The sequence below is a fragment of the Erpetoichthys calabaricus genome (genome assembly GCF_900747795.2).
Source record: "Erpetoichthys calabaricus chromosome 1 unlocalized genomic scaffold, fErpCal1.3 SUPER_1_unloc_6, whole genome shotgun sequence".
Taxonomy (NCBI): Eukaryota; Metazoa; Chordata; class Cladistia; order Polypteriformes; family Polypteridae; genus Erpetoichthys; species Erpetoichthys calabaricus.
Genome location: NW_026261597.1, coordinates 67291 through 77941, shown reverse-complemented (window position 1 = coordinate 77941; position 10651 = coordinate 67291). Strand labels below are relative to the sequence as shown.

General features: G+C 39.1%; 1 long non-coding RNA gene across 2 annotated transcripts; it reads left to right on the top strand.

Moving 5' to 3' along the window:
• The first annotated feature begins 479 nt into the window (after positions 1-479).
• LOC127526433 (uncharacterized) lies at positions 480-3354 on the top strand. Of its 2 annotated transcripts, XR_007933982.1 has the most exons (5): positions 480-656; positions 1076-1235; positions 1730-2168; positions 2492-2679; positions 3149-3354. It is a non-coding gene; the product is annotated as an uncharacterized LOC127526433 (long non-coding RNA). The 2 variants fall into 2 exon arrangements; XR_007933981.1 differs by lacking the exons at positions 480-656; positions 1076-1235 and having other exon boundaries at positions 1547-2168.
• The last annotated feature ends 7297 nt before the right edge of the window (positions 3355-10651 follow it).

The window sequence follows — 10651 nt, the reverse complement described above, 5'->3', positions numbered from 1 at the left end:
AAACTGAAACAATAGGCAGAAATCAAAGCGCCGTTAGTGTGGAATGGCCGTCTCCCCGATGTCTGCGATTCGAGAAGGAATCGACAAAAGGAACACACGGAGATGAATGAACAGGCGCCAGCGATGTGACTGGGTGGTACGAAGTAAAATTTGGGACTCAGACACATGAAGTGAACCGCAGATACCAATGAACAGAAACAGCACGCGGGTGGTCACAGGAGGATTCACTCGAGCAAAGTTCGGCGGGGGCCTAACGAACACGAACGCACCGCTCGCCACTCATTCAAATCGCGCGCGGCGATTCTAATGGAGCGAATGAAAACTCACACATCCATAAAGTGCATCCCCAAAATCCAGAGTACTTACTGTCTGCCTCGTGGCGATGAGATTGTTTCTGAACTCGTTCACACTTCTCTCTCACTCAGCAACAGTATTTGTCGCTACCTGATAGTGATGGGCCGCTGGGTACTGGAGAAGGGCCCGGCTGCAGGTCGCAGACTTGGCCTTCCACGCCTCCTGCCTTCCACAGTTCGCCCCACAACCGCCCACAGTCCGTAGAAAGAGAAGAAGAGCTGCTGTACAGTTTTTCCAATTCGAAAAAAAAAAAAGGAGCTGAAAACGGTTTCCGCCACGAAACAATGGCACAACAAAACCAGGTATATGGACTCACAGAATAAAAAGCTCAGTATATTTAAAGAAACTTTACATTCATTAAATAAAACTAATGAGATGTACGATTATATACTGTATAGCGAATCCAAGTGTTCTCTGTTTATCGTCATTACTGACATATCCTATTTTTAAGCATATCGTTTTAATTATTTTTTACCTCTTGTATTATTTCTTTTTAATATTTACCGTATTATTTCATCTGTATTAACTTTTACACTTATTTATGAGATGTAATGTAGAGAATCTGCAATGTTAGTGTACAATATGAAAGGTATTTATGTTTATCGTCGTCATTTATGTTAAATATCTTATCTTAACTAAGTTAAGTTAGCTATTTATAAAAGCACGTTAGCGCTTTCTGCCAAATTAGTATTACGTATTATTTTTGTCTTGATTTCCACAGTCACATTTCTCCATAAAGGCAGGGAATATAAAAACAACTTTGATAACATTGATTAAATATCCAAATGAATCCAAGTGCCCTCTTTGTAAAAAGCACAGAGACTACAGCATCCTGCTACGTCACCTTCAGAGTCATGAAGGCCACATTGTCAAGTATGCAGGTAGTGTATATATGCCAAGAGTGTGTGCTTGCAAACAATACTGACGTTTAGATTTCTGAACTGGAACTTTTTTAAATACAGGTTAAAAAGCTGAGCATTTTCCGTTGTTTGGCAGGTTTTACTATTTACAGATGTAACACAGGGTGTGTCCCAAGTGGCCAATTCCATTGTTGTTTTTGTTTAAAAGTCATTGTCAACAGTTTATTGTATGTCAGTATTTAATATTTTTCTTTGATTACATTTTTTTACCCCTTGTATTAGGGCCTCCCTAGTGTGTGTTTGGTGTGTGTGCGCCCTGCGGTGGGCTGGGATTGGCTCCAGCAGACCCCCGTGACCCTGTAGTTAGGATATAGCGGGTTGGATGATGGATGGATGGATTAGGGCCTTCCAAGTCAGATGAATAGCCATGGCTGTGGAATTTCCATGTTGATGGTATGACCATTTCATATTGTAACTATCATTTTTTTTATGTCTGTATTTAATGTTGTGTCCAGGTTTCCAAAGGACCATTTTGTGGTGTCTCTGTATTTCATCCTCGAGGCCCCCTTCAGTTTTAATGAGTTGTGTCTCAACTTTAGTCCTCTCTTCTTTCATTGTAGTATTTGTAGAGGGAGGATTATATCTGGTTGCTGGTTCCCATTTTTGTCACCTTCTACAATTTGTGTTGGATATTTGTGTTATGTTTAACTTATTTTATTATATTTGTTTTTTTTTTTATTTCAACATACTGTCCCTAGTGGTTTTGAAGTTCCAGAAACGCCTACCTTTCAAAATCCAGATCATTTAAATGAGTTTATAATGGTTTGCATAAATATTTTTGTAACATTAAACTCCTTTTAACAACGTGACTCTGCTCAGTCCTCTTTAGAATGACATTCTGGCTTTGAGGAAGAGCTGGTGTAGAATGTTACTTGAGAACTCCAGCACCAAGGGGTAAATGACATTTAAATTTCCTTTAATAACTCTAATTTAGTTCTGTGGTAATGTGGCAAATATACTTAGCCATATTGTAAATCAAAGACAAATAGTCACAATGCTTACCATTATAAACTTAGTGCTTCTTTTTCAAATCACTGAAGTAACTGCTCACATCAGACTGAGCGAGCAAACGCCTTTCTAAATGAAGGCCAAGAACCAAACAAAAAATTAGAAGGTACAGAAATAATGGACAGCCAGGGCAGGGTCATTTATTGTGCTTATTCTTTTGGTTCTTTTTTAACATTTCCTTAGGTAAATATTATTTTTTATGTTTTTAGGTTTAGGCTTTATTGAGCCATTAATGAGAAGACAGAAGATGAGTAAAGACTTGGCACTACATCTGAAATGAACAAATGTCTTGCTATTCTGTTCCATAGCACTGCGTTCTGCAGATTTCAGATTTTTTCTTTTAGAAGAAACGTCAGCCTTCCTTCTCCAACATCCAGCACAGGGCACTGATGAGCAGGTACAGACACCTCATTTTATAAACTTCCATAAGAAAGATAAATTACATTTTGTTGATGCTGGCTTACAATGCCAGTGGTATAGTGAATAAACTGTATAAAAAGACTTAATGCTTGTCTCAGATGCCGACTGTTAATCGCTAACCAGTAGGAGTCAAAGCCCAAAAGACTAAAAGCCTGTTTTATATCTTCTGACAAACTGGAGTACCAGTACAACTATTAAAGGCCTTAAAACATTTGAAATGCATTGTGTGCTGTATTAATAATTGTGTGTGGTAAGAAACATTGAAGACTTGTAGAATCTGTGATCGAAAGCAGTAATGTTAATAATGTATAATAAATTAAATTTGCTGTACATTATTTTTTTTACTTTCCTTACATTCCTTGTAAATGTGGAGTAAAAGGCTATGAGCTTTATGATGACCATTTAAAGAATTTTCTTTCTTTCTTTTTTAATATAATGTATTACAGCAGCATGGAATCCTTCAGCATTTTACCGAGGCACAGAAGTGGTGTGCTGAGAACATTTCTGTGTTCAGAGGGCGAATCTCACTCCCTGCATTACTGTCAATGGACAAAGACGACACTGAGGAGGCCCTTCAGAAATCTGATTTGCTATCTGAATTTCCAGAAGAAGAGGAGAGGGAATATATCTTTAGACATATTTTTTTCACATATGGAAGACATGCATCGGTTTTTAGATTAACATGAGAGGAAAAAGGAGTTTTGTGAGAAAATGTAACAAACATACATGTCCCTCATTGTTCAGTTACAACCTACAATTCTTGTTCTATATTTTATATATTCTTTAACTTTTTTCTAATAAATGTTTCAAACCAACTTCATCTTTACAGTCCATTGTCTTAGTGTTATGTATTAAAATAATGTTTTATAAAGCAGGGAAAGGCAATATTTATTTATAAACCACATTTACAACAGCAGCCAGAACTGAACCAAAGTGCTGTACAAGAAAGGGTAAAAGAAGCAGTTCAAATATACTGTACGTACACAGCACAAAACTGCAAGAATAACCAGCCATTACATAAAAGATAAACTTAAAATACCCATATATACAGTACATATTTATAATCCTGAATGTACGTGAGCCAACATATACAAACAATGTCAACCTCTTGCAGGGTCAAATGGCAGCAAAACGAAATGTCTGTAATGATGACTTAAAAATGGCCTGTGATGGAGCAGACCTATTATAATAAGGAGAGTCATTCCAGAGAAAAGGAGCAGCCACCACAAACACCCGATTCCTCCTTTGCTTCAGCCTCGACTTCGGCACAATTAAGAGCATCGGGCTAGTAGACCACAGGGATCTTGTTGGCACATACAAGTGAAGAGGTTCCAAGAGGCAAGATGGGGCTGATCCACTCAAACATTTGAAAACAAGAAATAGAATTTTAAAATCAATTCTGAAATGGACCAGATGCCAGTGAAGTGAGGTCAGTATTGGTGAAATATGGCCACACTTACGAGAGCCTTCAATAAGCGAACAGCAAAGTTGTGGAATAGTTGTAGGTGTCGTAACAGGGCTTGACCAATACCTACATACAAAGAACTGCAATAGTCCAAACGAGATGCTGTAAAAGCTTGGATGGCCTTTTCAAGATCAAAGAAAGAAAGAAAAGCCTTTACCTTAAAGTCTCAGCTGGAAAAAGCTTCATTTAACTTCACAATTTATCTGTCTGTCGAGTTTGAATGAGCTGCCACAGATCACACCTGGGCTAACTGAAGCTTTATGATATGTATATGGAAAGGGGTCCAAGATCAATATCACAGACACTCAAACTTTCTTAACTCTTGGACACCATGATCACAGTTTTATTATCATTTAGTTTAAGAAGATGCATTTCCATCCAGGTTTTAATATCATTCAAGCACATATGGAGGGTCTGTATTTTCTCGCTTTGATTTTAGTGGCAAATATATTTAAGTGTCATCAGTATATAGAAGCCATACTTGTTAACAGTGGAGCCTAAAGGTAACATGCCTATCAAAAAGTTAGCTGGTCCAAGGATGGAACCCCACAAGTAAGGGGAGCTACAGAGGATGAGAACTCACCCAAATGAATAGAAACATTCCTATTTCTTAGATAAGATTTAAACCATTTCAGGGCATTACCTTGGATGACTACATACTGTTCAAGGCAGGATATAAGAATCATAAGATCCACAGCATCAAAAGCTGAAGTAAGATCTAGCAGTACAAGAATGGCAGAATCTCCAGGATTAGTAATTGGGAAGAGGTCACTGTTAACCTTTAACAAGGATGTTTCAGTGCTGCAGGAACATCTGTATCTGGATTGGAATTTTTCCAGAATACTATTTTCATCTAGAAATGTTTGAGGTAGGACAACTTTTTCAAAGACTTTAGATAAAAAAGGCAGTTTAGAAATTGGCCTGAAATTTGACACATTAGAGGGTCCTTATTTTGTTTTTTATAATACGTTTCTGCACCACAGAGTGTTTCAAGGCAGCAGGAACACAACCAGAAATCAAGCTAGCATTTATTAAGGTAACAATACTTGGTCTGACAGAATCAAAAAACCCATTAACTAATCAAGAGGGGACACTGACCAGGGGGCACTTTGTAGGATTCAGGCGTTACACCAAATCAGACAACAGAGACGATGACACACGCAGGCACAAAGTGGTCAAAGACAGCTGAACACACTATGGGAAGAATCCTGAGCAGGCAGTGACACCGATGACCTAATAACGGTAATCTTATTTACAAAAAAGTAAATCTCCGTTTGGAGAGTAAGTTGGGGTATGCAACAAATGACAAATTCCTAATACAAGAAATGGTATATGGCGATTAAATGATTTAAAATCACTAAAAAATTGATTTGTAATTATTGTATCGACCCAAACAAAACATTTTTAAAGTTAAGTTTAAAATCTGTTAGTTCAGTTCCAAAATAAATAAAAACGACGGTTTATGGAAGTGCAACTTTCAATAATGCAAATGTTTGCATTTCTTTAGAAAAACAAACGATATAATATCTATTAAGCAATTTGAGAGATTTGCTTCACTTTTTTTGATAAGTACATATTTACAAGTTTGGGTCCCAGGGAGAACAATTATGCATTAAAATTAAAAATCAGGTAATCGTTTGAAAGTTTAATAACTCCACTTGAAATTTATCAACATTATAGCAGCAGCGTAGAACAAAATTAAGAAAACACAATTCAAGACAGACAATGGAAATGAAAGTATGAACTGTATTAGTAAGCTGGATCATTTAAAAAATTGTTCAATATAAATAATTTTAAGTTTCTTTTGAACTCGAAAGTTTAGACCTTCATTTTCATGCCTGTTGATTGCTTTGTTGTGTTATTGATCATCATTTATTTTGTAATATAATAAATTAATGTCATTAACGGAATTTTCCTTTATTGAACGAGGTTCCAGAAATAATGTCAGACATGCCGTTTAGTACAAAAGTACCATAAAAATAATTTCAAATATTTTGAATGATAGAATTCACTATAATAGCAGTTAGAGCATCCACATTCATATTTAGTATGGGGTTTCCTTAATCTAAAAATATGTTATGCCCTCTTTCTTTTAACTATCGAATCCTGATTCATAAATTATAAAACTGTTTTTTGTTTCTAAAAGTAAATACGACAGTAATACCATAAAGAGAAACTCGGATTCTTGCCTCGTGATTGCAGGAAGTCATATTAATATCTTCTTTTAGGGTTACATGGTAAATCAACGTTACTAGTTTTTCAACGAAAGCGATGCGACAGGGGACGGATGCGAATGCTGGGGGCGTGGTGTGGAAGGAAGGAGGCGCGGAAGGCAGGGGGCGTGGAAGGCCGAGTCTACGACCTGCAGCCGGATACAATTGATTGGAGGGCTCGCTTAACTGTCACGTGATCCTATGCTGCCCGCTGGATGACGTCATCCAACGCGACAGCTACTGCAGCCACGCTACCACTGTCTCCGCTTTGTGAAACTCTACGGACGCAAGACTGTTGCTGAGTGAGAGAGAAGTGTGAACGAATTCAGAAACAATCCCATCGCCAAGAGGTAGACAGTAAGTGCTCTGAGTTTTGGGGATGCACTTTACGGATGTGTGAGTTTTCATTCGCTCCATTAGAATCTCCGCGCGCGACTTGAGTGAGTGGCGAGTGCCTGTTCGTTAGCCCCCCACCGAACTTTGCAGGAGTGAATCCTCCTGTGGTCACTCGCGCGATGTTTCTGTTCATTGTTATTTGCAGTTCACTTCACGTGGCTGAATCCCAAATTTTAATTCGTATTACCCAGTCACACCGCTGGCGCCTGTTCATTCATCTCCGTGTGTTCCTTTTGTCGATTCCTTCTCGAATCGCAGACATCGAGCAGACGGACATTCCACACGTACGGCGCTTTGATTTCTGCCTTTGTTTCTCATTTGTTCCTACGCGGCGTCCAGTTCAAAGACAGTTGCGGAGGTGGTGACCGGCCAGCCATTAAAAGAATAGCGAGGAGTCAGATTAGTAAAAGTGAAAAACGAACTGGAGCCCATGGCTGACAACAAATACTAAGATATATAGGGTCGTATATCTGTAGTGAGAGAAAACGGCAGTGCTGCCATGAAGTAATTCGCCTTTAAGAGAATAAATTATGTTCTTAACTGGTAAACGTTGGCAATCAGTATCGGTATTTACACAGACGGCCTCAAACCTGCTTAACCCAATGCAGACAGCAGACATTTACATGCATTGCTTGGATGGACACTTAAATGTGTGTCTTTCCCATTTAACCTGTATCAAATATGACAAACTCCCATGTTTCAGTGCTAAAGCCAAACCAGTAATGTCTGTTAGTGAGTATTAGAGAAGTTAATAGAGATTTGTGTTTTGTGTTACTGCCTTACAGTTCTGTTAGAATGAATTTGAATCTCAGCCTGTTTTTTAAGTCTCTTAAAAGATGCTCAGGTTTAGTGGCCTGGCAAATCTAACTTGTCTTGGTGTGGTTGTGGACTAGAATGTGAGTGTACCCTATGATGGTCTATAGCTGGCTCCTGCCCTGTGCAGGTACTCTGGTTTTCTTCCTGTACCCCAATAACCTCTATTTGTGTTTGATTTGCGCTGGACCACGGTGGTGAGGTGGAAGCAAAGGTACATTTGGCTACTTATACATGTGACTTTATCATACTGACCCAACCAGGCTGTGTGGTGAACTCATGCCAGTCTTAGGTGAACACCACTGTCAGGACTAGCATCTGTCTTCTGGCCAAGACCCACTTTCATTTAATTAGACTATTCATGAAGGTCAATAATGAGCTGCTTTTACTCTGGGGGCCCCCCTTTTAGGGTTACCCATAGCAAACTGGTCCATCAGAAGCACAAATGGAGTGTTAAGAAAGACCGAGGCACACAAGGCCTCCACCATAACAATCTCGCAATGCTGGGTGGTGCTGCTGTTTAATAGGAGTTTACTAATGTGTTAAGTACTAAAATATTTGTGATGTGTGAAGAGTGTACTTAAACAAGATGAAGCTGATAAACTTGAAACTTGTTTCAAAGTTGTTGATAATGAAGTTGTTTTGAAGAATGTTGTTGTCCTGGAGCATGTCATATTTGCCAACTACAGTCGCAGATCTCATCACCTGATCTCGTTAATTTAAACATTTGTTATATTCAGAGATTGTGTGCTGACCATTCAGCAGAGTCATGCTTAGCCCTGTTTCTAACAGCCAATAGTGTGCTGCTGATGACACCTGTGCTGTACAAAGGGTTAACAGCTGTGGCCCTTTATTTTATTTTTTGCCCTTTTGTTATCTCAAACATGGGATGACTGAAAGAGGAGCATCTGTTATTTTTGTTACAACCCCAATTCCAATGAAGTTGGGACGTTGTGTAAAATGTAAATAAAAACAGAATATGATTAGCAAATCCTTTTCAACCTATATTCAATTGAATACACTAGAAAGACAAGATATCGAATCTTCAAACTGATAAACTTTATTGTTGTTTTGCAAATCTTCACTCATTTTGAATTTGATGCCTGCAACACGTTCCAAAAAAGCCTGGACAGGGGCCTGTTTACCACTGTGTTATATCACCATTCCTTTTAACAACACTCAATAAGCGTTTGGGAACTGAGGACACTAATTGTTGAAGCTGTGCAGCTGGAATTCTTTCCCATTCTTGCTTGATGTACAACTTCAGTTGCTCAACAGTCCGGGGTCTCCGTTGTCATCTTTTACACTTCATAATGCGCCACACATTTTCAATGGGGGACAGGTCTGGACTGCAGGCAGGCCAGTCTCGTACCCACACTCTTTTACTACGAAGCCACGCTGTTGTAACACATGCAGAATGTGGCTTCGCATTGTCCTGCTGAAATAAGCAGGGACGTCCCTGAAAAAGACGTCACTTGGATGGCAGCATATGTTGCTCCAAAACCTATATGTACCTTTCAGCATTAATGGTGCCTTCACAGATGTGCAAGTTACCCATGCCATGGGCACTAACACACCCCCATACCATCACAGATGCTGGCTTTTGAACTTTGCGCTGATAACAATCCGGATGGTCCTTTTACTTTTTGGCCTGGAGGACACGACGTCCATGATTTTCAAAAACAATTTGAAATGTGGACTCGTCAGACCACAGCACACTTTTCCACTTTGCATCAGTCCATCTCAGATGAGCTCGTGCCCAGAAAAGCCGGCGGCGTTTCCTGGTGTTGTTGATATATGGCTTTTGCTTTGCACGGTAGAGTTTTAACTTGCACTTGTAGATGTAGCAACGAACTGTGTTAACTGACAATGGTTTTCTGAAGTATTCCTGAGCCCACGTGGTAATATCCTTTACAGAATGATGTCGGTTTTTAATGCAGTGCCGCCTGAGGGATCAAAGGTCACGGGCATCCAGTGTTGGTATTCGGCCTTGCCGCTTACGAGCAGAGATTTCTCCAGATTCTCTGAATCTTTTGATGATATTATGGACAGTTGATGATGAAATCCCTAGATTCCTTGCAATTTTACATTGAGAAACGTTGTTCTTAAACTGCTGGACTATTTGCCCACGCAGTTGTTCACAAAGTGTTGAACCTCACCCCATCCTTGCTTGTGAACGACTGAGCCTTTTGGGGATGCTCCTTTTATACCCAATCATGACAAACACCTGTTTCCAATTAATCTGTTCACCTGTGGAATGTTCAAAACAGGTGTTTTTTGAACATTCCTCAACTTTCCTAGTCTTTTGCTGCCCGTCTCAGCTTTTTTGGAACATGTTGCAGGCATCAAATTCAAAATGAGTGAAGATTTGCAAAACAACAATCAAGTTTATCAGTTTGAATATTCGATATCTTGTCTTCGTAGTGTATTCAATTGAATATAGGTTGAAAAGGATTTGCTAATCTTATTCTGTTTTTATTTACATATTACACAACGTCCCAACTTCATTGGAATTGGGGTTGTAGGTTCAAATCCTGCAGGTTCTTACTCTTCTTCACTCTACTCTATGCATTCTACTTCAGGGAAACATTCTCTGGTTGTCTGCTCTCCTGCACACACAGTCTGCCCCTAAGACTAAAAACAAAATCAAACCTGTTTAAATTTATCTTAGCGAGTCGCAGGCTAGTTGAAGTCAGACATTGGGTGTCTCATATTAGGCGGCCATCTTTACAGGGACACACCACCAACTGCCTCCATCTCGCTAAGATTATGTAAATGAAGGCTGTGACTTGAATAATAGTTTTGGATTTTGCAAGGTTGGAGCAATGTCACATTAGACAAGCTGTCCAGCGATTTTCAGTTTTTTAACATAATCCTGAGGCCTAACTTGTATAAACCTTCCTTAACATTAACTATTAATAAAATTCCGGGACCCTAACAGTATTGAATGTTCAATCAAAGTAGTGAATACTGTTGACACATAACTGTGCAAGATGGCCTTCTTCTTCTAGCCTGTTGGACCCTCCTTTTATTCTGAAACACATTTTACAGCAAATGTGACA